We start from the raw sequence: 26,687 nt of genomic DNA, 5'->3' as shown, positions 1-26,687 counted from the left end.
GATATAATACGTTAAAAACAAATTATCATAAAATGTAATTTTTATAACGTTAACCGGATAATTTATTTCCTTAAAATTATCAATGTATATTAAATAATGGTTCCTACAGGCAGAAAAAGTCAGGAAAAATTTCAAATAATTTCAGAGAATTACATTTTTGTTACCGAATTAAGATTATGTCGGTTATTAATAAAGTATTTTTTAAGCCAAAATATATTTGATATACTTTCCCGGCATCGGCAAGAGGTGGTGTCCCGCCTGTCCAGGTGTCCACACCTGTGCTGTCCAGCACAGTGGTTCTCAAACTTTTCCGAGTCGCGGCGCCCTTTCTCAATTAAAATTTTTCCACGGCGCGCTACCGTAAGTAAAAGTACGACTGCTAGTAGGTAAGAGATAAAAATAAATAAAACTCGTGTATTTTCATTATTTTTTTACTTTATTAACGTTAAGAAAATAATTATAAATTTCTTTGTTCGATTAATTATGAAGCTTTTACAATAATTCTCGGCGCCCCTGTGAAGTCGCGGCGCAAGTTTGGGAATCACTGGCCCAGCACACTGCGACTATGTACTTCAAGCAGCCATTAACATGTCCTGTTCTTACTTACATTCCCCGATTATTCTTTTACATTAAAGGAGGAATATTCCAAATAGCAGTTAATTTTTTCTTTCGTGAAATTTTAACTTAACCGTTGAAAAATTTAAAGGTTGTTAATTTTTTCTTGAAATTTCTCTCGACTACCGGTTTTTTTGCATTTTAGGTAATAAAATGCTTTTAAATGGCATCTAAAAGACTATTTAATGACCGGTGCTTAGATATAAACTTACACCTAGTATTCAGTCGGTTGAAAAAAGGTAGTGGTGTGTATCACGTCGGCCTCCGTGGCGCAATCGGTAGCGTCTCTGCCTTTCATCCGGAGGTCCCGGGTTCGAATTCCGGTCAGGTATTGCATTTTCACACGCTACAAAAACCGTCATTCATCTCATCCTCTGAATTAATACCTAACGGCGGTCCCACAGGTTAAAAAAAAGAGATGTGTATCGTGCTTTTTGTGATGCGTGTATAAAACATTTTGGACCACGGGCTGGGACTTGGCACGACAAAGGGAAGAACCGTAATAAAATAATTAAAGATAAGGAATTCTCAAACTTCACTGAACCCCTTTTTATCTCCCGGCGATACTTCAACTCGGCAGACTGAAACTTTGATATCAACAGTTGTGAGAACGGTGGTTATGATACATCTATGTGTTATTTGCCTGGATCTTCTCATCAGAGTAATAGCGATGTAATTTACTGAAATAATTTATCGCAAAAAAATCGCCTAATTTTAAATGTATGTTGTAAAAATATCATTACAAAATCGACTTTAAAAATTATTGTAATACTAAATAATAAAAAAAGGCGTTAATCGGGCAGCTTTGTGGATAGCGGAAGCTGCAAAAAAGTAAAATATCTATATATTTTGAGGATTAATCGAATCGGCAATCGCATAACATTATGAGAGTCAGGAAAGTTTTACTAAATCGGTTAGGAAACTTGAGTAAAAGTCAGGAAAAACAAATCTTAAAATTCGGTGGGAATCCTGTAGACAGTGAAAATTATTATGCGATTTTTAAAATAGAATTGCGAATTAAGTACGATAACATATGACGTTTGTAGGCACGGTGAAATTTAGTTATTACTGAAAAAGTTATAACTATTTTATCATAGGCGTAAGTATATTGTACATCTCATGTTCCGTTCTCTTTAAATCGTGGTAAATCGTTTGATATAGTTAACTGAAATATTATATTATTTTAATATTTGAAACGCTTTAAGGGTAACTTAAACGGTTTCCACGAATGAACTTTTAAACATTTTTCTGTGATTTCTGTTAAATCATTAATAAACCGCTAAGTATAATTACACTTTAATGTTACCTTCCCGATAAGAAAAAAATTTGTTGCTCGTTCCTCTTCAGGCACTGCATTTTTTCACACGCTACTAAAAAAAATCTGACAATACAGTTGTAGGACTTTCCAGTCATGCGGGCTTTTTCTGATGTACGGCTTACACGCAATTTAATTAAAAATATTTATAATTTTATTTAAATATAACATTTTTTGTAGAGCTGTACGTCAGTGCTACATTAGCGCTAATTGCGCTATTGTGGTGACATGGGGTACTATTGACGCAGAATATCTACTTAGCCGCCGGTTTATTTATAGCATTTTTAGGGTGAGGGTACGATTTAAAAAAAAAAAATTGTTTATTATTTTTTAATTATAAAAAAAATGCGCTTAAGAAAAATAAGATCTTAATTAGGCGAAATCTCATGATGATGACCTTGCTGTATCGCCTCACTTCCTTGATATTTTAAGTTGAAAATTTAACGGCATCAATGCCCAATATAGAAAAGTAATCTGATCAAGTTTGGTCAAAATCGGTTCAGTAGTTTTGGATATGTAATGTGTGAGACACCGCACACACACACACACAAGAACAAAACCTCATATGCCCAAATCGGATCGATTACAATGCTTTCCCTTCTACAGCTATTGAGCTAGACTGGAAAATAAAATTAATTTCATTATTTACAAAGAGGAATGTATAGTTTTTAATTACCGTCGGGGTCTCTACTTCAAATCAGTTACCATATTCTGAGGGAAAAAATTTTAGATATTTAATTTGCGCTAAAAAAAAAATCGTTAAAATTTAGAAAATTTAGTTTTGATGGAGTGAACTACGGACTGGCTTAAAGTTACCTACGAAATAAATGCTATTGCGGTGTACTAATACTCCATTGTATTACCGGCAGAGTCAACGCTGTATAGGATGTATATTTACGTTATCTGAACTTTGACAAATGTACGTCATTTATCAAGGTCAGGTTTCTTGTTAAAGTCATCTAATTATTGTTTTAGTTTTTTTAAGAAAATATTTTTACAAAAAATACGTATATTTACTCGAGTGTTTTAATAAAAAAATACGTATTTACTATATACTCCTTGACGTAAATGTGTTTTTTTTTTTTTTATCGTATCGTGTAATTAAAGTCTTACATTAATTTATTTTTATATTCTGTTTAGGAAAAACAAATTATTATATGAGATCGTATATTATGATAAAACAAAACTATATAATTACAGGTATTCATTTCATATTTGGTTTATTTTAATCGTATTTATTTTATAATTAAAGGACATAATTGAGCTTTGTTGGTTTTATGTATCGCGTTACATTATTAGCTTATATTTACCACTAAATTTAAACACATACACGCGTAAGGTATGTTAGTGTAGAAATAGATAAAACTCTTACCTTGAAATTTAAAATAAAAAAAGCTGAAATAGCAACTATATTCAAAGAATTTACAACGCTGATATATATATGGCTTTGAAAATATAAAAACATGTTAATTTAAACAAATAAACTAATGAATTACAGCCGTAACCGTTTTTTAAATTTGTTTTTATTTAGTTACGGTTAAGATAAAATTTACAAATTTTTTGTTTGTAAAACAATAATAATATTATCAAAACTTTTTCTCGTTTTAAAAATTACGTGTTATATAACGAATGAATATAACTTACGAATAATTAAGAAAACTTTTTTCCGTATTACCGGATTGCTGTCGCTTATATGAATCGATTACTTCCATCTTCTTTTAACACAAATAAAAACGGAAAAGTATTTAGTGGATTTGGACGCCGATGATATGAACAGAGTGTAGATAATCTTTATTATTATGTGGAGTCGTTGGGATTCTTGAAGACTTCGAAATACGTACAAGTTTTGTAGGGTCTTTCAGTTTCAGTCGCCAAATTACACCGGTGTTATCTAAAATTCGATAACGAAAATTATTGTGCGATTCCAAAATCAAAAATAACTAGTGAAAAAAGATTTCAACATTCTCACAATCTGAATGTCGGATCCAATTATTTTACGAATATTAAATTATTAAATATTTTGTGTCCTTAAATCTCTTAAAGGATATCTTAACTATTTTAAAGGTTAACAAAGAAAGCATTTCTAAACGAAAAATATTTAACAAAATTTGTTCGATGAGGAGGCATTAATAAACACTAATAAATTTTGAAATATCGATAAACGATAGTTACGTTATTGTAGAGATCAAGAAAGTTTTCTTTGAAGAACTACGGACCTATTCTCGATCGACCGAACGTAAGAAAAAAATTGTCGAATCAAATTATTTAAGGCGATCGTTAAGCAAAATCATCGATCTGTAAAATAAAGCTTCCATCCTGAATAAAGATACTTCGAACCCACGAAAAATTACCGTCTGCATAATAGAGCCTTCGAATAAAACCTTGGATAGGTATAGGCCCTTCGTATGCTGCTGCTACCAAGCTGCAACTGTGTTTTTAGTTATTTTTGGATCACATACCGATCGGGCTTCGTACGTTTTCCATCGGCTCAACTGCAATACTATCTTCACAATTATTCAATAAATAATTGCCATGGCCCAGTGTTTCCATAATTAACAGCGAATAGCGATACAAACATAAAGGATTTTATGTATAAATAAATATGTGTGTATGTGTATATATATGTAGATAGGTAGTGAGAAAGAGAGAGAGAGAGAGAGAGAACTGATTTTTACGTTATATTTAGTATTGAAGCACGTGGAATGAAATTTTAGCTGTCTTAGCTAAATACGAGTATAATCGGACCATTGTGCTTCTTATAATGAACTTTATCCACTCTGTTGATTAATAGTTTTTTTTTTATTGAATTTATTGGTGATGAAGTTAAAAAATAATCAAGGTGAAGCTTTTTGACCCCCTTCTCTTACTGGTAAAACCGGTAATTGCGCACCAAGTACCTGGCTATAAAAGTCAGTACAGAAACAGCACGTCGCATCCTTGATTAAGTTATTTTATAATAGACAACTGCTTATCTTTTAACTGAATTAAATAAATACTAATGTAAATAATATCGTTATAGTAAGAAAAATTAATTAAAAAATGAACGTAAATGTAATCGTTGTGCGAATACAATTATTTAATTTTACTAAGCAATACCTTTAAAACACCAAAACATTTTACCTACTGGAGTCTGTCCATTTCATGATATTTACTCGTTTTATTAACACAGCTTATAGTATAACAGGCTGACGAAAAATATTATTGAAATCTTAAATTCGTCCCGTGGCGCAGCGGTAGAGTTTCGGCTTTTCATCTGGAAGCACCGGATTAGAATCCCGATCAGGCATGGCATTTTTTCATACTACAAAATTTCAACTCCATATCCCACGCACAAGCTTCAAGCTTATATATATATATAAAACCTGAAAAGAAATGAGTAGTATTTCAATCGTTAACGTAATTTTCTTCAGATAGTATATAAATATTTTTAAGGTAACTACGGGTTAATGACCAGTATAAGGCTTGGTACGTTATTCGTATTGTTTTCTACAGGTACACCAAGCAGGAGGTAAAAAGAGATTAAGGGAAAACACAGTTCTTGAACGCCCGATAAAACAATTTTAGAAATAACTTTTTAAAGATAAAAATTAAATCGTTTATTTATTTATCCGAATAAAAATTAATTTTAGAAAATTATTCATTAGGACAAGAATAAAACAAAATTGAAACAAACGTAAGAGGGAACTATTTTTGGTGTAGGAATTCGTTATGATTTGAATGCTAGATCGAGGATACCGGTGTTCTTTGGTGGTTGGGTTTCAATTAACCACACATCTCAGGAACGGTCGAACTGAGAATGTACAAGACTACACTTCATTTACACTCATACATATCATCCTCATTCATCCTCTGAAGTATTCTAAACGGTAGTTACCGGAGACTAAACAGGAAAAGAAAGAACGAAGAAAGAAGGAATTCGTTATGAACAGGTAAATATTAACGGGTAAACCTTCAGTAACTTTCATTATATTTATATAAATATCTTTAAATCGCATTAATAAACGCTTTATTAGTTTATTTCCCGGTTTTATTATTAAGTTCACTGAAGCGTTTCAGTGGTTTTCACTGAAATATTGTTCTATAACGGTAATGTTTTCAAAATGACTCGCTTCTTCACTCGCACAACACATATCTTTCTCTATTCCTCGATCGCTTATCTTATATACCGTATCAACAGAATATGTACGATGCTGTAGTAGGATTTAATATTATGAGTACATCTGAATATTGTTAAATTGCGTATTTATAATTCAATAGGCGCCGTACGCTCTGTACTTTTAAACAGAAACGCTTGTATGAAGTACACAGGAACGTTTACGGTTTGTATCTTTGTTTTAACAACATGAATCGTATTTTCTTTGTTGTCGCACGCTAGAAATATTTTGTGTAATTACACACCGTATTATTAACGATATACGAACATGTTTACTATTACAGTAAGCGATTCAAACCTTTTTCGTGTATTAAATGCATAAGGAGTCTTGATGATCGTTAACGTATTCATATTAAACATTTTTCTCGACTTAACAAGTGTAGAGCAGAATGTATGATTATCTGTCGAGTAATTTCTGTAAAAAAAAAAGCATAAATCTATAAAAATAACGTTTTACTGTAAACTCGTTTAATTATTGCACATAATATATATAGACAACGTGTAATTATAGTACGTTCAGACCTTAATAAATACCATTACGTTATGCAACATTGTTCTATCGATACGGTGATCGTTGCCGGTTACTCGGTCCTTGATTGCTTATCTTATATATCGTATTAACAGAACATGTTTGATGCTGTTGTACGATTTAATATTACGAGTATGTGTTGTGTTAGTAAACAATTTTGTGTGAACAGAAATGTGTACTGAATATTTCGGCAACATTGCTCTCTGATTGACCAATATTATTTAAAATATTATAATTATTAATTATAATGAAAAGTGCGTAAGTAAGTAAGTTATAATAAGTAATATTTTATGACACCTGTCTTTATAGCGGTAAGTTATATTAACCAATTTCAACACACCAGTCGTATATTTTGTTAATAAAAAAAACTAATTTTTGGCGATAGAAATATTTTGATACAAATTGTTGAAATATCTAATATTGAAATACAAATACGTACATATGTAATGCACGGTTATAGTGCGTCATAAGCTTATATATATACGTATATGAGTTTGTCTTCATACGATAACTACACAGAACTTAGACTCGACCAGTATATGCACAATATATCGATCGTATATTTTATCGATCGTAAAATAAATCTAAAAGTTGGATGTTTTGGCACTTTTCTGTTGCGTCAAGAAAAGTTATTAATTAATCTGTAGTGATATTTATGTTATTCATCTATCTTGTTACTTCGTTGTACGAAGTAAAGTATTGTGATGGCAAAAATTTTCGGTTTTCAGATTTCACTGAAATATCTATTTTAACTATCCCTGAATCCATTTTGACTAGTTTCGGGGTGACGTCTGTACGTATGTCCGTACGTACAGCATAACTTGTACTTGCATAACTCAAAAACGATTAGTCTTGGAATGTGAAATTTTGGATTTAGGGCTGCTGCAGCGTCTAGTAGTGCACCTCATCTTTTAATTGCAATCGACTGGAGCAAAAGTGTTTAAAAACCCAAAATCCAAAAAAATAGGATTTTTCCTTAACTGCAGTAGTAAGCCCTCATCCAGAGCTTTTCAACGATATACATAAGTAGTACTTATTTTCATCGGTTCCAGAGTTATAACCAAATAAAATTTTAATGAAATATTTGGATCTTACAAGGGAAATGCACATCGGTTTAAATTCGACTTCATTTCCTTTTCTTTTTAACTTTTTTTTAATTTAAATATTTTGATTTATTAATAATTATTAATCTGATTGTAAAAAAATTACAATAAAAAAGTATCAGAAGTTATTAATGAAATAAAATTTTATGTACTTTTATTTATAAAAAAAATGTGTATATGTAATTTAGTAGGCGTACACGGAAGTCATGTGGTGAAGCTTATCACATTTTTGTTTTATTAGTAATTGTTATTATATTTATATGAGCCCCTGTAAATACTGTGCATGTTTGTAAAAGTCAATAATGCATGCTTTTAGCCGGTTTTTTTTCAAAGGTTGAATGTATTATAAATAAAAAAATGCTGTTTTGTTTTACACAATTCCCGTAGAAGTGAACGGAGGGCGACGTGATTCTACTAATGGATGCGCGTGTTCGGTGAACGTGCTCCTAGAACTGATGCGCAGAATTTAAACAGAGTTACGCTAAAAAAAAGGTCTGTCTGGTTTTAAATTACCGTTTCAAAGAATAGTATTCTTTTTACTAGGACAAAAGGTCTAGTAAATTTTATGAATTTGAGTTAAAAATCAACCGCAACATTTTTGTGGACTTTCATAACTGCATGCGCGAGGTTTGTGGTCGCAATATCATTAACAATCTCTGGTGGTAATCGGCGGTCCAGTATAAAATTTGACGAGAGTATCTTCTTCACGCTATTAAAATAATGTTAGCCGTATATCGCTTCAGCAGCGAGTCTTCTGCGGTTAATGCCGAAAAAGTAAGGAATGTCTTTGGTCACGATGCCACACTCGATCGCGCAAACTTCAATGTATTTAATAAAAAAATTAAATAAACGCGGGATCGACAATCATTTTGGACGAATGGCCGGTATGTATATCGAGGAATTGCAAACTTTTTTTCTGTTTAGCCTCCGAGAATCTCCGAGGATAATATACATGAGTGTAGGTTAAGTGCAGTCCTTGTACAGTCTCAGGTCGACCGTTTCTGAGATGTGTGGTTAATTGAAACCCGACCGTCAAATAACACCGGTTTCACGATATATTACTCAAATCCATACGAATGTAGTGCCTTTACTAGGATTTAAACGTTGGAACTCTCGACTTCGAAATCAGATGATTTGCGAAGACGCGTTCACCAGTAGACCGACCCAGCGGGTAGGAATTGCAACTGCCGGAACATTTTGTCCACAGAATAGTTAATCGTTCGTAAAAGTTTTGTAGACCCGCAAACGGGAGCCCGAATACAAACTACAAAAATCATATGGAAATTAGCAAAACATCGAAACCAAATGCGGTGTGGTACAGATGAAAGATGTGATGAATTCGTATCTCGCAGAGTTTCTTATATCGTGCCACCGAAATCGATATCGTGATTTATTTCAGAAAATCCCAGCTTGACTTTTCCACTTACACCGATCCGGTAAATAAAAGGTAAGTCGTTATTAAAAATATCGCGATAACAAAAAAAAGATTACCCGAAAATCATATTTCAAATATCGAAACGCAGGGTAATTCACATAACGTAACCGTAGCAGTAATATATTTTCTTTTAACTCGATTAAAAAAAAAATTAATTAACAAAGTTTTCAATTTCTTTCAAAATATTATTCTGCGGGCCGTGATTTAAAGTAAACTGGTTGAAAACTTCGTTACTTGAGATATAACGGAACTTCTTTTTATATGAATATTATATATTTATTCGGAGTGTAGAAATAGCGGACGCTTTCTGCCGGTTATAAAAGACGTTAGATAGATTTCATAAGAAAGTTACCTATTATAACGGGTACCATGATTCGACTTCCGGAAAATTTCGACATATCTTCGCTTTTCACATCTCTCAGGCCCCAAAACCACCGTCAGTTCAAAAGTTATATATATATATCAGTTTCTTGCGGACACGATAACTGCTGTAATTTTGCGCCAATCACTTTCAAATGGATTCGTAAAATATAACAACCCAAAATCTCGAGTTCGTTAACGGGCAAAATCGGATCACGGGAGTGGATCGGGTGGGGGGGGGGCTCTTTTTCGAAAAAACAAAATATCGCTATAACTTTCTTATTAAATAAAACATCGAATTCGTTTAAAGTTCCTACTATTCTTTGGATAAGGGTCTAAAAATTATCTAAGTAAAATTTTTTTATATAACCTATCATTGGCCCAAGGGGTGGAAAAAAATCATACCACCCTTAATAGGCACAGTATCTAATCGGTTAAAGTAATCGTTAGTCCTCTAAACATTACCTAAAGTTTTTGTCTGAAACAATTTTTGATATGACCGACCCTTACGGCAAGGTATGACCAAAATGTTGCTGGAATTGAAAGAAGATGGGGCTTGTCGGACGCTTTAACACGTGAAACGTTTTTCCATGCAACCATTGTATCGAGTAAATTTGAAGTGTTTCTTAATTTTAAGGTGAAAATCTTTTTTATCCCTTACTTAGCACCGATGCAATGTATGTCCGCCTTCCGGCGTGCCGAAAGGGATTTTTTTTTATTTGAAGATAACTGCACACGTGATAACTGGTCAACTGGTCACGTGATTTTTACTAATCCATCCCTTTATATTGAGTTGTTTAAATAGATTATAAATAAAAATGAACTATAGATTTTATTTAAGGAAAAAAAGAGAAGAATTTTTTCTTTCATTTTTGTTGGTATATGTGACCCACTTTTTTTAATTTAGAGGAAAGAAAAAAAAATGATGTGTGGGAAGAAGTTATGTTGTCGGTAATGGATGCTATTTACGCAAGAATTGTAGTAATATATATTTCGAAAGGAAAGAGTTATAAGTAATACAATATGCTGTAAGCGAATGCTAATGTTCCAAGAGCTAACTCGTACATTGTAGTAATAGTTTTAAGTTGTTATACCTCAGTCACATTGCTTTTGTTATGTGTTTTATCATGAAAACGAAAGAGTATACTCTCTCTCTCTCTCTCTCTCTCTCTCTCTCTCTCTCTCTCTCTCTCTCTCTCTCTCTTTGTGTGTGTATGTGTATGTTGCGGCGGTGTACTCCTTTAAAACATTTCCTGGTTCTTCGCCCAATATCGTTGTATGTTGTATTATGTCGTTTCTTGCATTCATTTAGTACTTCTATTATAATATAATACTTAATGTGTACTACATTTGTTAGGCTTATTCTCAGCTCCTTAACGCAATTCTTAATTCTTTTAATGTTATCTTTTTGCTCTTATCCGCTTGGAATTAAAAACTTGCGTAAGATCTTTTCCTTTACTTTATTCTTAATATAAATGTTACGTGCGGTTTTATAATACTATTATAATAATAGTAATAAAAAATTTAAATAAAAGGTGAGGCTTACGTTGTATTATTTATTCCAATTTCTACCGGTCAAAACAATACGCTTGTTTTTTTTTACGGAGTAAAAAAAATTTTTTTAACGTCTCGGAGAAATTAGAAATATTTTTTAGAAGATTATACTTCATAAAAAAATTATTTATTCGGGAAACTAATAATAAAAAAAGTACGGTTTAAGAAATTAATTCTACGAATATGACATTTTGCCTAGTTCGATATCGTATACAGCGTGTCCCAAAAAGAATCATCCTATTTGAATTGTTCGTTTATATTTTGAAAAGCATCGAGTATAAAAACTTATAAAGGTTTATTCGTGAAGTTTTTTTTTAACGTACCGATTCGTCGGTGCTCGATATTGCCTCCCTTGGGATGTACGGCATACCGACACGGTAATCGAGTTTGTCTCGCGCTTTAGCAGGCAATTCTCTTCTGCCACGGCTGCTGTTATGCGGTTTCGCAGTTCGACCGATGAGGGAGGGGGTTTGACGGAATCTTTTACAAAATCACACGAGGTGTGGTGATTTTGGAGGCCGCTGATGTAACACCGGAACTTTGGAAGCTATCTGCACCGTATCGGGAGACGTGACAATCCAACCTGTATGTTCTGTACAGAGCACGACACTGTCGAACGCACCTTGTTTCAGCCCTTTGAACGGGAGTAACATAGGGGTCGTACAGGGATTTCCGGCTTGACACCTGTATCCTTATCGATACAGTTCGCGTAATCGCTTCTACAGTTCGTCGGGATTTGTTTTGCCTTTTTCCCGGACGGTGTTTCGAGCAAAGGACGATGAGGAACGAAGAAGGGGCTTCTAGCGGGGGGCGTTGGACAGCCTCAGCTGTGAGGACTAGTACGCCTTGGTGTCAGTCGGGGACGCCGTACATGACGTGTACCGCTATGACAGTTCCCTGTTGCGATGAAGATCTTCAGAAGCCGTCATCCACTGGAAGAGGAGTTAACACCAGAGTCCCGGCGGGGAATCCTCTTGAGGATCCCTCATTTGAGGCGTAAGACGTAGACAAGACAGAGACCCTGCCTTCGGCGTGGGGTTAAAATTGGGGATAAAGCGGCTTAGCTAGATCTGGAGTCTCCTCGCTGAGGATTAGAGGCTGGCACAATAACAAAGACCGATGGGTTGGCCTACCTGACTTGACGAACGTACAGATGGTGGCCGTTAGAGTTAAAGGACACTTCCCTACAGACTCCAGTGAAGTGGTGCTACGTCCTGCTGGAAAATGAAACTCGAGAGTTCACTCTTTTTAACGGTACTTTGCACGGTCGAAACCGATTAAAAGCCTGAATAGTTACGAAATTTTTAAATCCGATTATTCTTTTAGGGATATGTCGTATTACGACTGGAATTTTATATTCCTTTCGAATGTTGTTTTTCGATTCTTCTCTTTTAACAGGTTAACTATATTACGTCAAAGATGACATCACAAGAAGAGCTCGTGTTGTTCGAAGCCTTTTCATTAGTTACCGTTTCTGAAAACTAAACCGTTCCCAAATGTAAATCGCCTACAGTTCTCTTCGATATTTTTGATATATTAATTCGTGTTGTTGAGATCACCAAGTGCTTCTAATCATTTTACGGAAACCTCTACAGTTTTGGCGCAATAAAGTTTTCGAGTTAGGTAACATAAGTCGTACTAATGCTCATAGTATATGTAAGTCTATTTCGCCATATGGTACAACTCACCGTACTGTAATTCTGTTGTGTAGGATTTTGTTAGCTGAAATAAAGAAAATGTAGTTTCCATTCATACAGTAATAGGTTTCGTCCGCATTCACAAAGCTATGTATGAACCTACTGGGAATGCGTAAAATAAATACACCTATTTCTTTTGAGAATTTCGAATAATACGTGAAAATATAATTTTTAAAGAAACATTAAATGTGGATCAACCAATAATACTATTTCAAAAGATATATATATATTTTTTTAAAAAAAAAAAAGATCAAACAAAATGATAGTCGTGTCGGTTGATCAAGATCATTAAATAAGGAGAGAGAAAACATTCATTGGTATCTAACAAAAAATTTAACGCAAGATCCAGTTTCATTTTTTTTTAATTTAAAGCCATTTGTTGGTAAAACATTGCTAAATTTTATTTATGGTGTTGTTTTATTGTAGATAAATTATTATTTAACACAGACTGCACTCTGTAGCCAGCGAAAGTTTTTATCGTTGATTGTAGTTTCAGAATCTAACGTCTTCTTGGTCAGGCCGGCTCAGCTCAGCTGAACTCAAGTTTTGTAGGTCGGTTGCTAAACTACGCACGCGCATCGTCGTCTAGTCTAAATGAATTTATCTTTCTTTTTCTTTTCACCGTTTCTCTTTCTTTCGTTTATAAACCGTTTAGCTATTATTATAATTTCGTAACCGCAGACGTATTTATGTCGGTAGGAATACATAAAACATTAATATTATTCAATAGACGTGTACTCGCAGGAACATACACACACATCGACTGGTTTAAATGCAATTCGTTACAAAAATATTCCCTTTTTTTCTTATTTTGAGTAAATATAATGTATTTTTCGAATTGTTTTATTTTTTTAAATGATTTTTTTTACTTCATTCTATATATTTTTGCCGAAAGAATTTAATTCCCCGCGGAATCTTATGGGAATATGAAAATGCAATTCTTTACCGTATAAAATTTCGTTCCGGCCGAGATTCGAACCTGGGACCTTCAGTTCAGATGTAAGGTCGAGACTGCTATCAAACCACCACGGAGATCGGCCATAGAATTTTACAATGATAAAAATTGTGTTTTAAAACTTTTTTAATTACATAATCCTGGTTTCCAAATATTCTATGACAGCGGTACTTTGAAATAATTCTTTTTGATCGTACCCGGTTAAAATATATTTTTAATTAATTATTTTTTTGATCGATTAAAAATTGATTTTCTAATGTACGTAAAGTTCTAACCCCCCGTGGCGAGTAAACTTATAAATGGGTTTAAAATTGATCCTAAATTTGTTTCAAAATCCTATATAACTTAATATATCCTATATAATTTTTAATTTTTTTTAAATATTTTTTTTTTACCAGAGTTAATAATATTGTTTGGTAATTTACGGATGAAATTTGCTCCTTCATAAAGCTAATTTACATTCAAATACTATTCGTAGTAATAAACAGGAAGTGCAAACTGGTGAAAGAAGAGTGGATTAAAGAAAAGTGTTCAGAAGTGGAAAGAGAAATGAACATTGGTAAAATAGACGGAGCATACAGGAAAGTTAAGGAAAATTTTGGGGTACATAAATTAAAATCTAATAATGTGTTAAACAAAGATGGTACACCAATATATAATACGAAAGGTAAAGTCGATAGATGGGTGGAATATATTGAAGAGTTATACGGAGGAAATAAATTAGAAAATGGTGTTATAGAGGAAGAAGAGGAAGTTGAGGAGGATGAAATGGGAGAAACAATACTAAGATCTGAATTTAAGAGAGCATTAAAAGATTTAAATTGCAGAAAGGCTCCTGGAATAGACGGAATACCTGTAGAATTACTGCGCAGTGCAGGTGAGGAAGCGATTGATAGATTATACAAACTGGTGTGTAATATTTATGAAAAACGGGAATTTCCATCAGACTTCAAAAAAAGTGTTATAGTTATGATACCAAAGAAAGCAGGGGCAGATAAATGTGAAGAATACAGAACAATTAGTTTAACTAGTCATGCATCAAAAATCTTAACTAGAATTTTATACAGAAGAATTGAGAGGAGAGTGGAAGAAGTGTTAGGAGAAGACCAATTTGGTTTCAGGAAAAGTATAGGGACAAGGGAAGCAATTTTAGGCCTCAGATTAATAGTAGAAGGAAGATTAAAGAAAAACAAACCGACATACTTGGCGTTTATAGACCTAGAAAAGGCTTTCGATAACGTAGACTGGAATAAAATGTTCAGCATTTTAAAAAAATTAGGGTTCAAATACAGAGATAGAAGAACAATTGGTAACATGTACAGGAACCAAACAGCAACAATAACAATTGAAGAACATAAGAAAGAAGCCCTAATAAGAAAGGGAGTCCGACAAGGATGTTCCCTATCTCCGTTACTTTTTAATCTTTACATGGAACTAGCAGTTAATGATGTTAAAGAACAATTTAGATTCGGAGTAACAGTACAAGGTGAAAAGATAAAGATGCTACGATTTGCTGATGATATAGTAATTCTAGCCGAGAGTAAAAAGGATTTAGAAGAAACAATGAACGGCATAGATGAAGTCCTACGCAAGAACTATCGCATGAAAATAAACAAGAACAAAACAAAAGTAATGAAATGTAGTAGAAATAACAAAGATGACCGCTGAATGTGAAAATAGGAGGAGAAAAGATTATGGAGGTAGAAGAATTTTGTTATTTGGGAAGTAAAATTACTAAAGATGGATGAAGCAGGAGCGATATAAAATGCCGAATAGCACAAGCTAAACGAGCCTTCAGTAAGAAATATAATTTGTTTACATCAAAAATTAATTTAAATGTCAGGAAAAGATTTTTGAAAGTGTATGTTTGGAGTGTCGCTTTATATGGAAGTGAAACTTGGACGATCGGAGTATCTGAGAAGAAAAGATTAGAAGCTTTTGAAATGTGGTGCTATAGGAGAATGTTAAAAATCAGATGGGTGGATAAAGTGACAAATGAAGAGGTATTGCGGCAAATAGATGAAGAAAGAAGCATTTGGAAAAATATAGTTAAAAGAAGAGACAGACTTATAGGCCACATACTAAGGCATCCTGGAATAGTCGCTTTAATATTGGAAGGACAGGTAGAAGGGAAAAATTGTGTAGGCAGGCCACGTTTGGAGTATGTAAAACAAATTGTTGGGGATGTAGGATGTAGAGGGTATACTGAAATGAAACGACTAGCACTAGATAGGGAATCTTGGAGAGCTGCATCAAACCAGTCAAATGACTGAAGACAAAAAAAAAAAACTATTCGTAGGACCTTCAGAAAGTTTTTTTTTTTAATTGATTTCACGTATTATAATATTATTATTTATATATGAATACAGACAACAATATGTATAGGATGGTGAAGTAGGCACTGATTCAGAAAGAATTGAGAAAAATATATAAATTCTCGAAAGAAAATTGAGAATCGTATAATTATACCAAAAAAAAATCAATAAATAAAAAATTCGTTGATTGTAGCATTATTCTATAAGAGAAACAAAAAAAGGGTTTAAAAGAAATCCTATTTGAAAGTAAAACAAAACTAATGAAATGTAATAGAAAGGAAGATATTTGAAAATTGACTGTTAATATTGGAAATCATAATAAACCCGTAACAAAAAATTTCAGAAATTTTGTTTTCTAGAAGTAAAATGGCTGCAAATATTGAACGAAGAGATAAAAGCAAAATGATACAAAAAAGGAGAGTTTTCATTTTAAAAATTACAAGTCTGCTAGTATCTAATATTAATATAAGAATTAGAAATATATTTTTGAAAATATTTCTACGGATTTTAACGCTTGATAATGAAATGCGGGCAATTTGGAAAACAAAAAGAAAAACAGCACAGGCCTTTGATATATGGTGTTACATTTAAAAGTGTCGAAAATCTGCTGAGTTTATAAATTATGAAATCTTAGTTCAAATAGAACAGACGAAACTGTTATTAGTTAGAAACCGTATTATTAGTTAAATTTGGTTTGTAAGATTGTAAAAGACAAACGTTTGAATATATGTATCGCATCTGAGGATTTAGGATTTTTAAAGTAACTGTAGCGAGATTAAATTAACACAAAGAGGAATGAGATCAAACCAGTCAAACGATCGATAACCAAAAAAGAAGACTAACAATAATTTATTATTTTATACGTAAATAATAAAGGGATGCTATTAATTTTAGATCTTTTAGATTTTACATAAAATTTAACCGATTTATAATATCCAATTAGCGTATCGATCCGCACATGTTAAGAGACAAAAATTACCTTTTGGCCGAGAAATGAGATCTTTACGATTTGTATTTTAGAAACGTAAAGCTCATACGATGTAAAAGACCGTTAGTTTAGACAATGTCCATTAAAATCCGATCTCCGTGGCGGAGTGCTAGCGTCTTGGCCTTTCATCCGGGGAGGTCACGGGTTCGAATCCCGGTCAGGCCTGATATTTTTCATAAGCTACAACATGCCGTTTCCATATTTCCACGTACAATCTTCTCCGGTGAATTAATGCATTAGGTCGCTCGACCGTCGGAAGAGACGCTGAGTACGTTCGTAGTGCGTCTGATCCGAATAACTGCAACCGTTGCAAGCCACATCGAGCGGACGACTAAGTGCGACAAAGCCCCGCATCGGGATTTGCCTTTCGTAGTCGCTACTACACTACAGTTTGTTCAGCGTGTTTTTACGCCTGTCGTAAACAAATTTTACTATTTAAACTATATTATTTTTGCGTTTGACATGGAAACGATCAGAGAGTGCGGTTTATTAATATCATCTCTATGGAATACGACAGATAAACGTTCTAAAACACTGGACGCCGATACTAATAGCTGCAACAACCTAAAGCACTATTATCGACACAGATACTATAAATACTATACGAGCGTTGTACAAACGCCGACTGATAATCACGCGAATCTAGCCTATTAAGAAAAATTTCAGTCTCACAAAGTCACACGATTCAAAGCCGACCGTAGTCGCATCTTCTAGTAGTCGATTTTATTCTCTTCCGGCGGATGAACGGTTTAAGAGTGGCATTTTATTGACCAAATTTCCGTAGATATCCTCGAGATAACATTTTTTTTATTACAGTTGACGGCTGGTTTCATTTGGAAGAATATATTAATTTACAAAATACACGACTGGGGTCGACATCTAACCCCCCGTGAATTACTCGAACAAGCTTTACACAAAGCGAAAATCGGGAGTAAAATTGTAAGTAGAACGCACATTATGGGTCCGATTTTTTTTAAAAATACGATTAACAGTGATCGTTATTGTACTGCTTTAATAGACTTCATTAGTCTGTTGACAGAAGTGAAAATCAATCACGGTTGTTTCCAACAAGATGGCGCCACAACCGAGCCACATAGCTAACAGGTTTTTGGTGAACGAATCATTTTCGACGAGATATCCGGCTGCACGTTTGTCCGATCTGTCTCCCAGATTACTTTCATCGCATCTCAAAGACTTATTCGAGCAACACTGACGAACTAAAAACCGCAATAACGGCATACTTACGAGACATCAGCCGGTCGGTTAAGTTGAAAGTGTTGCACTGATATAAGAGGTCATTTTCACATCTTATTATAATGTCTGCTTCTTTAAAATAACGAAATAAAAATACAAAGTAATAATTAAGAAGGTTCTTTTATAATTTTAGTGTACATCAAGTTTCTGTGCGCTCTGTATGTATTAAACATTAATTCATAATCGTTCTGGTAGAGTACACAAGTGAGGTTCTAGAATGCTCTTCTTTTTTCTTTCAGATGTTTTATTTTTAAGAAGTTAGTTGTAATGTTACTTTATAAAAGCGCCTTCAATTATTTATTTATGCGATTTGCGTAACGTGATATTTATTCGTAAACTATTTCTTATATATTATATATCTTTTCGTAAAGACCATTTGATACGGTTTTTTAAAATATTTTCACTAGAAAAACGATAAGGTTTTTAACAATATTAGATTCTTATTATTATTATTATTTTTTAATTGAACAATTATAATTTTTACGTAATAAATGGATTTTGTTGTAGCATTTGTATTATAATGAATCTATTTTACTACAATTTAATGTAATTAATATGTAGTTAATATTAGCTAATTATTACTTTTTTTTATTTATCTCTATTAGATAAATAAATGTTTTTTGTTGTTTATAAAAATGTATGATGTAATTTATGGGCTATTTGGTTTATTTTTTTGTTAACTTTTAACCTATATAAAAATTAGATTAAATTAGTTCCGATAACCGTTTGCGGTAATAATATTTATTAAAAAAAAAAAAAAAAAAAAAAAATTAAGTGAACATGTTCTCATGAATATATAGAATATATTGTATACGTGATATTTTTCTCTATACGGTATGTATTAAACCTTACTCTTGAACAAATGGACCGTTGTATGTTTTCCATAAATCTAAAGGGAAAATTACATTATTTACCTACGTAGATAATTTAAAAACCATTCCCGTTTTTCTCATCGTCATTGCTTGGGATTGACTATTATAATGTAAATAATATTTATATAATAAGATGCCGTTCAGATATTTTTGTATATCTTCCCGATAAAATTTGAAAATTTTTTTTAATAAAAAACCTTAGTAAAAAAAATGTATATAAATGGATGTGTGTGTGTGTGCGCGCGGGCGCGCTCCAGCATAACTCTAGAATACTTGGAGCAATTTCATCCAAATTTGGTACACGTATGACTTCATCTAGAAAAAATATGGGGGGTAAGACACCCCCAGCATTCTTATTGGTAATGGATGGGAAGGGGGTGACGTGTAAAAATAATCGAAATGACCGATATTAGTGTCGAATTCATAGCTTTTGAGGTCGGTAGGTTGATCGGTGACGATCCCAGTGATATTTAAGTCCAAATTTAGTCGAATGTAACTAGTAGAACTGTTTAAAACCTACTGGAAATTTTTAAAAACAAACAGAACTTTGCAGTACTTTATATCTCTAGCTCAAGGGCGGGTTCACCCAAGAATTTATTTATTCTTGCGCCCGGAGAGGAAACTAAAACCGATTTCAATCAATTTTGTGTTAAATTAATGTCGCAGTAAGTTTTTAAAGGATAATTTACGTTTCGTATTTCTACTTTTAAAAATCTGTAAATAAAATTACCTAGATTTTACAGTATAGATTTGCTGTCATTTTGTAATTTGCATTTAATTTGTATTTAAAAAAGATATATTAAAGTTTTGAGTTTGTGCTAATTTTACAACTTTATTACTAAATATTAATGCGATTCGTCTATCCGAACTTGAGATATCGATTTTTATATAAAAATAACAAACTGGCTAACAGGGGAAGAACGAAGGAGAAATTGCCATGTTTCCTAAGCATATTTTTTTATTTTTACAAGTAGAATCATTTTAGAAACAGTTTGTAAAATGTTTGCCGGAACAACATTGATAATCGTTTAATTAATATTTAATTTTTCGATCATTTTTTAATAAACGGGAAAAAATCCGGTTATTACTAGTTTAAAAAGGACAGTTATTTAACGGTGTGTGTGTAGAATTACATAATAACTTTTTAATCGTTGCTCTGCAATCTTTAGCCGTAATCCTGCGGTCGATAAGTATAATTAACGTTTAAAATTGATAATAGTACGTAAATAAGTAACACATTACTAAGAAAGAACGGCTATGAGAAGGTTTATTTATTTATTCTTTATAAGCGATTGGAATTACAGTATAACCGGCGACACAGGTGTTTTAGTTTGTTAAGTTGTTATACCGACATTAAACCCCCGTTGTATTGGTACTGTATAGCGGTTCGAACTGTATTCGTCTGTGAACCGATCAGAACGAACGAACGAAGAACGCTGTCGCTTCTGTACTATACTCTCAGTATCTTCTTCCTTATATTTCTTTGTGTTTACTCCCTCCTTTTTGTTATTACTATTACTTCTGATTCCACCAGGTTAATATAACGGCTACCTTCCGTTTTTCTTACTAACAGCATCCTTTATCTGTCCTTTCTTTATATGTATAATTTTTTTAAATTCTGTTTATCTTTTTATTTTTAAATCGACCGACTACTGATCTTTATAATACTTCTTTTATCATATTTAATGTTTGTATTACATTGTATTATAATATTTATGTCGCCTCATCTGTATTTTTTATTTTATTCATTATCAAGGTGACTTCCGCGTTATTATTTTTGAAGGTCGATAATATTCAGTATTCATTTACCTCTACTATTTTTCCTTTCTTATTAAATGTACGTTATTTTATTCGGTATCCTTTTGCTAATTAATTTTTCTTATATAATTTTTATTCATTTTATTTCTCGTTAATTGTCGGCAAATATAAAATTATATTGTTTTATGTTTTATTGTTATATAATAAATTAAATATAACATTTTTAAAGTAATTTTTTTTACGTTGCAGGTACGAATTCATAAATAAATGGATTTACTATATAAAAATTTCTAAATTGTGAATTACGAAAATCAATATCATTTGGTGAGTTTATTTATGAAATACTGAACTAGTTTTAAAAAGGATTTTTAATTAAAAACAATTTTAAATGTAATACTATGCATTTGTTTTATATTAACATAAATGAAAAAAGGGCAAGTGCTCTTACAAGTGCGCATTGGTTGGAATCTCTTTTTTAATTTAAATATATTGATTTATTAATAATTATTAAATCTCTGTAAACATTTTTGAATTAAAAAGAAAAGTGCGTAAAATTTTATTTCACTAATAATTTCTGATTTTTTTATATATTTTTTTTATCGATCGATCGGATTATTATTTGTTGTAAGTTTTTCTTTTTACAATCAAGAGGTTAATAATTATATCATTATATAATATATAAATCGATATATTTAAATTAAAAAAAAAATTGAAAAAATGAATGATATCGGATTCGAACCGATGTGCCTTCCCCTTGTAAGATCCAAATATTTCATTAATTAAAATTTTATTTGGTTATAACTGTGAAACCGATGAAAATAAGTCCCGCTTATGATATATCGTTGAAAATCTCTCAGTGAGGGCTTGTTACTGCAGTTAAGAAAATGTCCAAAATCCAAATGTTTTGAATTTTGTGCTTTTTTGGACATTTTTTGTCAAGTCGATTGCAATAAAAAAGGGAGGTGCAAAACTAGATGTTGCAACGGTCTTAAATCTAGTATTTCAACATTCTGCGGCTAATCTGTTTTTTTTATGCGGGATACATACGTACGTATATACAGACTTCACGCCAAAACTAGTCAAAATTGTTATTTCCGTTGAAATCTGAAAATCGAAATTTTTCGCGATTACACAATTCTTCCTTTACTTCGTACAAGGAAGTAAAAATGCATATATAACTAACTGTACTGTTTTTCTAAATTAGACAGAAATGGTTAACGGTAAAAACATTTTTTTTAATAAGACTACAACAATTCTTTGAAATATTTTTAAAGATCGTTACTCTCATTTGAAATATTTTATTTTTCCCTAGTCAAAGTTCTTTTTGACGTAAATAAAACAAAATAAAAAGCATTTACATGTGCTTGTGAAACGCACAAACCAACCGACATTATTTCAGATGACTGGAATAATCTCTCCGCCGTTTTTTTCATCCTTAAACAGTGAATTTCAATGATAAAACTCCCATTTATATCTCGATCTCTGAATTTATCTTTTTTTCGAGGCACCGATTTGTCCCTAGCTCACTAAAATGCTCCAGACCCAAATTTATGTTTTTTGTTTTTTATATTTTCACAGAATTAAAGACCGAATGAAATTTTGTGTAGAAAATATATATTAACTAAAAATAAAATAAAATTAAATAAAACGTTCTGTTGTGTTTTAAAATATTTTCTATTTTGGTTGTAGCTGTCAAATACTATACATGTAAACGTTTTTTAGATTATGTTGTTAGACTTACAATAGTAAACGTATAGTCATATGTATCACTGTATCCTACCATACCAAAGGGCATTTGTATGTGTCTGTCTGTTCGTGTCCATATCCCTTAGCCCGGAATGTAACAATCAGTAGCGGAAAATCCCGATTCGTTAGTACATGTGGCGCGGTGGTCAGGTATTATTTTATTTTATTATATATCGATATATACATATTAATAATTTATTGTTTTTCTTCATAAAATAATGAACAAGCAAAAAGTAGGCACCGGAATGTAACGATCACTAGCGGAAAATCCCGATTCGTTAGTATCAATTTATAATTTCACTTTCGTTATAAATTTTCATCGTTCAAAGAAAATATTTTTTATCAATTTTGGACACCTAATATCCCCTTCCGAGATGCCGTCCGCCAGCACAGCCCGCCTGGAGGGCGTACCTACGCCACGCCTCTGCAGCTATAATATTGACATTACGTAATTAAATTGTTTTATGTAAATAAACTTAAATAATTTATTCATTAATAATGCGAATAACGATTAATAATAATAGCGAATGATTTATTATTAATAAATGTAAATTTTACAACCGTAATGGACAAGAACAGTTAGCCGTTTCCAATCAACATCTTTTTTCAAGAATAACAAGCAACCCGTGCAAACTTTCTAAGGGAAGTTAAAAATTGCTTCGATGAACCTTTAATTACCGAGCGAATTATATATTGATGTTTAATAGTACAAGTCCACCGAAGTGCAGGTAGCATTCGGCTTTAACAAGCTATACCTTCACTCTGGATAATCGATTATAATATGTCGATACAGGATATTAAGCTTTATTTAAATCGTTCGATGTACTTAATAAATAATGTCGGAAATACTGAATACGACACTGAGTTTTATTGAAGAATAGTCAGCTTATACATTTTGTCTTTTATTCGTTTAGAAGTACGTGTTTTATTGTCATTTTTGTTCGCATTCGTTATTTTTGTTTTGTTTTTAAATTGTCCAGGCTCATTAATTTTAATTGAAACATATTAGCCCAAATATAAAATATAATGTTACCCGGTATTTAACTTTTACATATAACATTAAATTTGTTTTTCTTTGTTGAACTACATGTGACCCTCATCTGACGACTACCAACAATTTCAGTGCAATGCTTAGCATATTTTAAACTGCTGACAAACTGACTTAATATAAACTGCAACAATGGTTATTATTATTATTACTATTAAAAGTATGGCTATGATGAACATTTCCGGTGACGTCATTTCCTTCTCTTTAATCATCTTTATTATTCTTATTTCTCTTTTATAGTTCCTTCATTTTCTTTTTTTTGCGAATTGATGAACTGTTAATCTAATAAATGATTAGTCATAATTATTTGTTATTTGCATATTGGTTTCCTTGTGATAAAATGTGAAATTGATTTCAATTTAGTTTTCTACTAATAATTTCCTTAATCGTGAACTTTTGTTAAAATAAATCGATAAAGTCGATTTGAAAAACCGTTATAAACATTTAAAAAAATATAAAAATATTCTTTGCAGCATTTTTTTGTTGGAACACGTTCCTTCCGAATCATCTACCTTAGGGGTATGTAAAATCAGTTATTTTTATTTTGTCTAGCTTCTTTTCTTTCTACCAGTAAGTTTTCATTCTTTCAGACATAGTTTTCTTCTCTTTTGGTTTGTGGTCCATCTTTTAAATTCGCTTTCCTTCAGAAATCATTGTCTTTCTTTTCCCCCCTTCCGAACAGGACCTGCAGAGGAAACGCAAATATCATTTCAATTTTGTACTGTTCTGATTTTTTTCTCCTCCAGAATTCTCTCATTACGCTTTGTTTTTCGTTCTCTGTACAGCATATGCGCTCTGTTTTCTTTTTTCCATTCATAAGAACATCTATTTTACGGATTTCTTCTCTAAATTTTTTTTTTATCTTTATAATCTTTTATTTCTATATTCGCTTTATTTTTGGGTCTTCCTTTACTTGTTTATCTACGGGGATGAGTTTTATATTTCCAAAATTTGTCAGAACGTTTTTTGTTCGATCTATCTAAATCCATTCGAATCATGTCGCACAAAATTTAATCATCTTTTTCGGATGGTTTCGAAATCTACAAAAATTTATCCTTTTTTTATTATTTTTTATTTAATGTTGTAGATATCTTTATTTGGCCTCATTATGTGTCAGTCCAGTCATGGACCGGTCTTAAAATGTTCTTGTTAGTTTTTAAAAGTGATTCTTGGTGGTTTCTGTCCCGTAGAGGATTACTTGTTTCAATGTCCTCCTATTTCTATCTTAAATTTTCCGATTCCCAGATCTCAGGACTGCAAATATTTGGGGTTTCATCTTGACCGACGACTTCTTGGGCGAAACTTATCAAATATAAGCGGAAAAAGTTGGATCTCAAATTTAAAAACACGTGCTGGTTGATAGGACATAGATCTTTGCTTTCAGTAGAAAGTAAATTATCGATTTATAAATCGGTTTTGAAGCCTGTTTTTTACTTACGGGTTTGAATTAAATTGTGGGCTACAGCATGCAACTCTAGTATTGATATACTAGAACGCTATCGGGCAAAAACATTGCGAAAATTGTTAAATATACCCTGGTACATAAGCAAAATCCTCGCATATAATGTTCTTAAGTTGCGAACCGTTCGGCAGGAAATCTCTTTGGTCAGTCGACGGTATCAAAATCGTTTGGATCGGTACCCGAATTATTTTGCGGTCGATTTATTGGATAACACGATCGGTGATTTTTCAAGTTTGCTAAGGAAGAATATTATCGGTTTGCGTTATCGTTTCAATTAGGTGACTTTACGGTCTGGCTGTTCGCAGTGATCTATCTCATTTCGTTGTTATCGTTAATTCATCAGCCGTTGGGTCTGTGACTACTTAATGTTAGTTCAGATATAGATCTTATTTACTTATCGTTCAATTATCTTTCTGGACAGATTCTAAAGTTGCTGTGTCGTTATATTAAAAAAACATATGCATTTATGGATAATTTTTTCTTGAACGTATTTTTAGTTAAAGATTTCAAAATAAAAAAACAATTTTTCTGCTTTCAAATGCCTTCTTACCCGAACAATTTGAGCTTATTATTTCGTCCAGGTATTTAAATTTAATTTTTCAAACGTTTTTTGTTTTTTTTCAGAATTTGTCATTTCTGTTTTAGAAATTAAGATAAGGAAACCGGCTTTTTCGCCAAATTATCCGCGAAAGCTACAGAATCATTTTTTCTCTCCCTGTCCCGATTTCAAAAGCAGTTTTCTTAATATTCCAAAATGTTTTCATTATTTTATCTAATGCTAAATTAAAAAAGTTAAGGGAAAGGCCATCACCCTGTCTCAGATTTGTTTTAATTTCGAAAGAATAGCTGATTTCGCTTAAAAGTTTTATTTTTAAAAGAGTTAGTTTTATTAAATTTACAGTTTTCTGATCGACTCGATCTTTGGCTTTTATTTTATAATATTTTTCTTAAATTGTTTCCGTCTTAAATGTTTTCTTCTGATCTTCTTGAATCATTTGCTTTTTTTCTGGAATTGAGAAATTAAAAATTTTGTTTTGCGATTTTGTTATGAATTGTTATATTCATTCTGAAGACTTGACTAAAGAAGCTATTTCTTCTTTTTCTCGTAAGTCTAAAATAATTTTTCATAAGTAAAATAGAAGTTTCTATTTTTTTACTATTACTTCATTTTATTTTTTTATCATTTTGAGCCTAATGTTTTTCCCTTTTTTCTAGATTATCCGAATTATTTCTTCGCTAACTTTTTCAATGCGTATAAGGCTTTTGGTTTTACTATTGCAATATTTCTGGACTTTTAAGGTTCTGAGAGAGCAATATTTTATTATGTGTATTTTAGTCGATCGTAATGCGAGTTTCATGTTCTCTTTTCTAGATTCGATTTGCGCGCTTTTTCAATGCATTTTAATTAATCAATTCTTTTGGATATATTGTGATCATTGATTTTTAGATTTTTCGTTTCGTATTTTTTGGTCGCGATTTTAGTTTTTTCGAAGGAGATTTCAAGTTCCATTTTTGCCGCTTGTTGCTG

General features: G+C 32.1%; 1 protein-coding gene across 2 annotated transcripts in view; it reads left to right on the top strand.

Annotated features, from left to right (window-relative positions):
- The window catches only part of LOC142332351 (ets DNA-binding protein pokkuri-like), a 109,312-nt gene that overhangs the window by 30,755 nt on the left and 51,870 nt on the right, over window positions 1–26,687 (top strand). Inside the window, exon 1 of one of the 2 annotated variants that reach the window (XM_075378756.1) lies at window positions 21,155–21,227. The exons of the other annotated variant lie outside the window; for it this stretch is intronic. The gene's annotated coding sequence lies outside the window, so the exon portion shown is untranslated. Of the gene's footprint in view, window positions 1–21,154; window positions 21,228–26,687 lie in introns of those variants that run through there. 2 annotated transcript variants of the gene reach the window in all.

Source organism: Lycorma delicatula, chromosome 11, assembly GCF_047948215.1.
Source record: "Lycorma delicatula isolate Av1 chromosome 11, ASM4794821v1, whole genome shotgun sequence".
In the NCBI taxonomy this organism is placed as follows: Eukaryota; Metazoa; Arthropoda; class Insecta; order Hemiptera; family Fulgoridae; genus Lycorma; species Lycorma delicatula.
The sequence above is the reverse complement of the archived record's forward strand: the minus strand, read 5'-3'. Positions and strand labels throughout refer to the sequence as shown.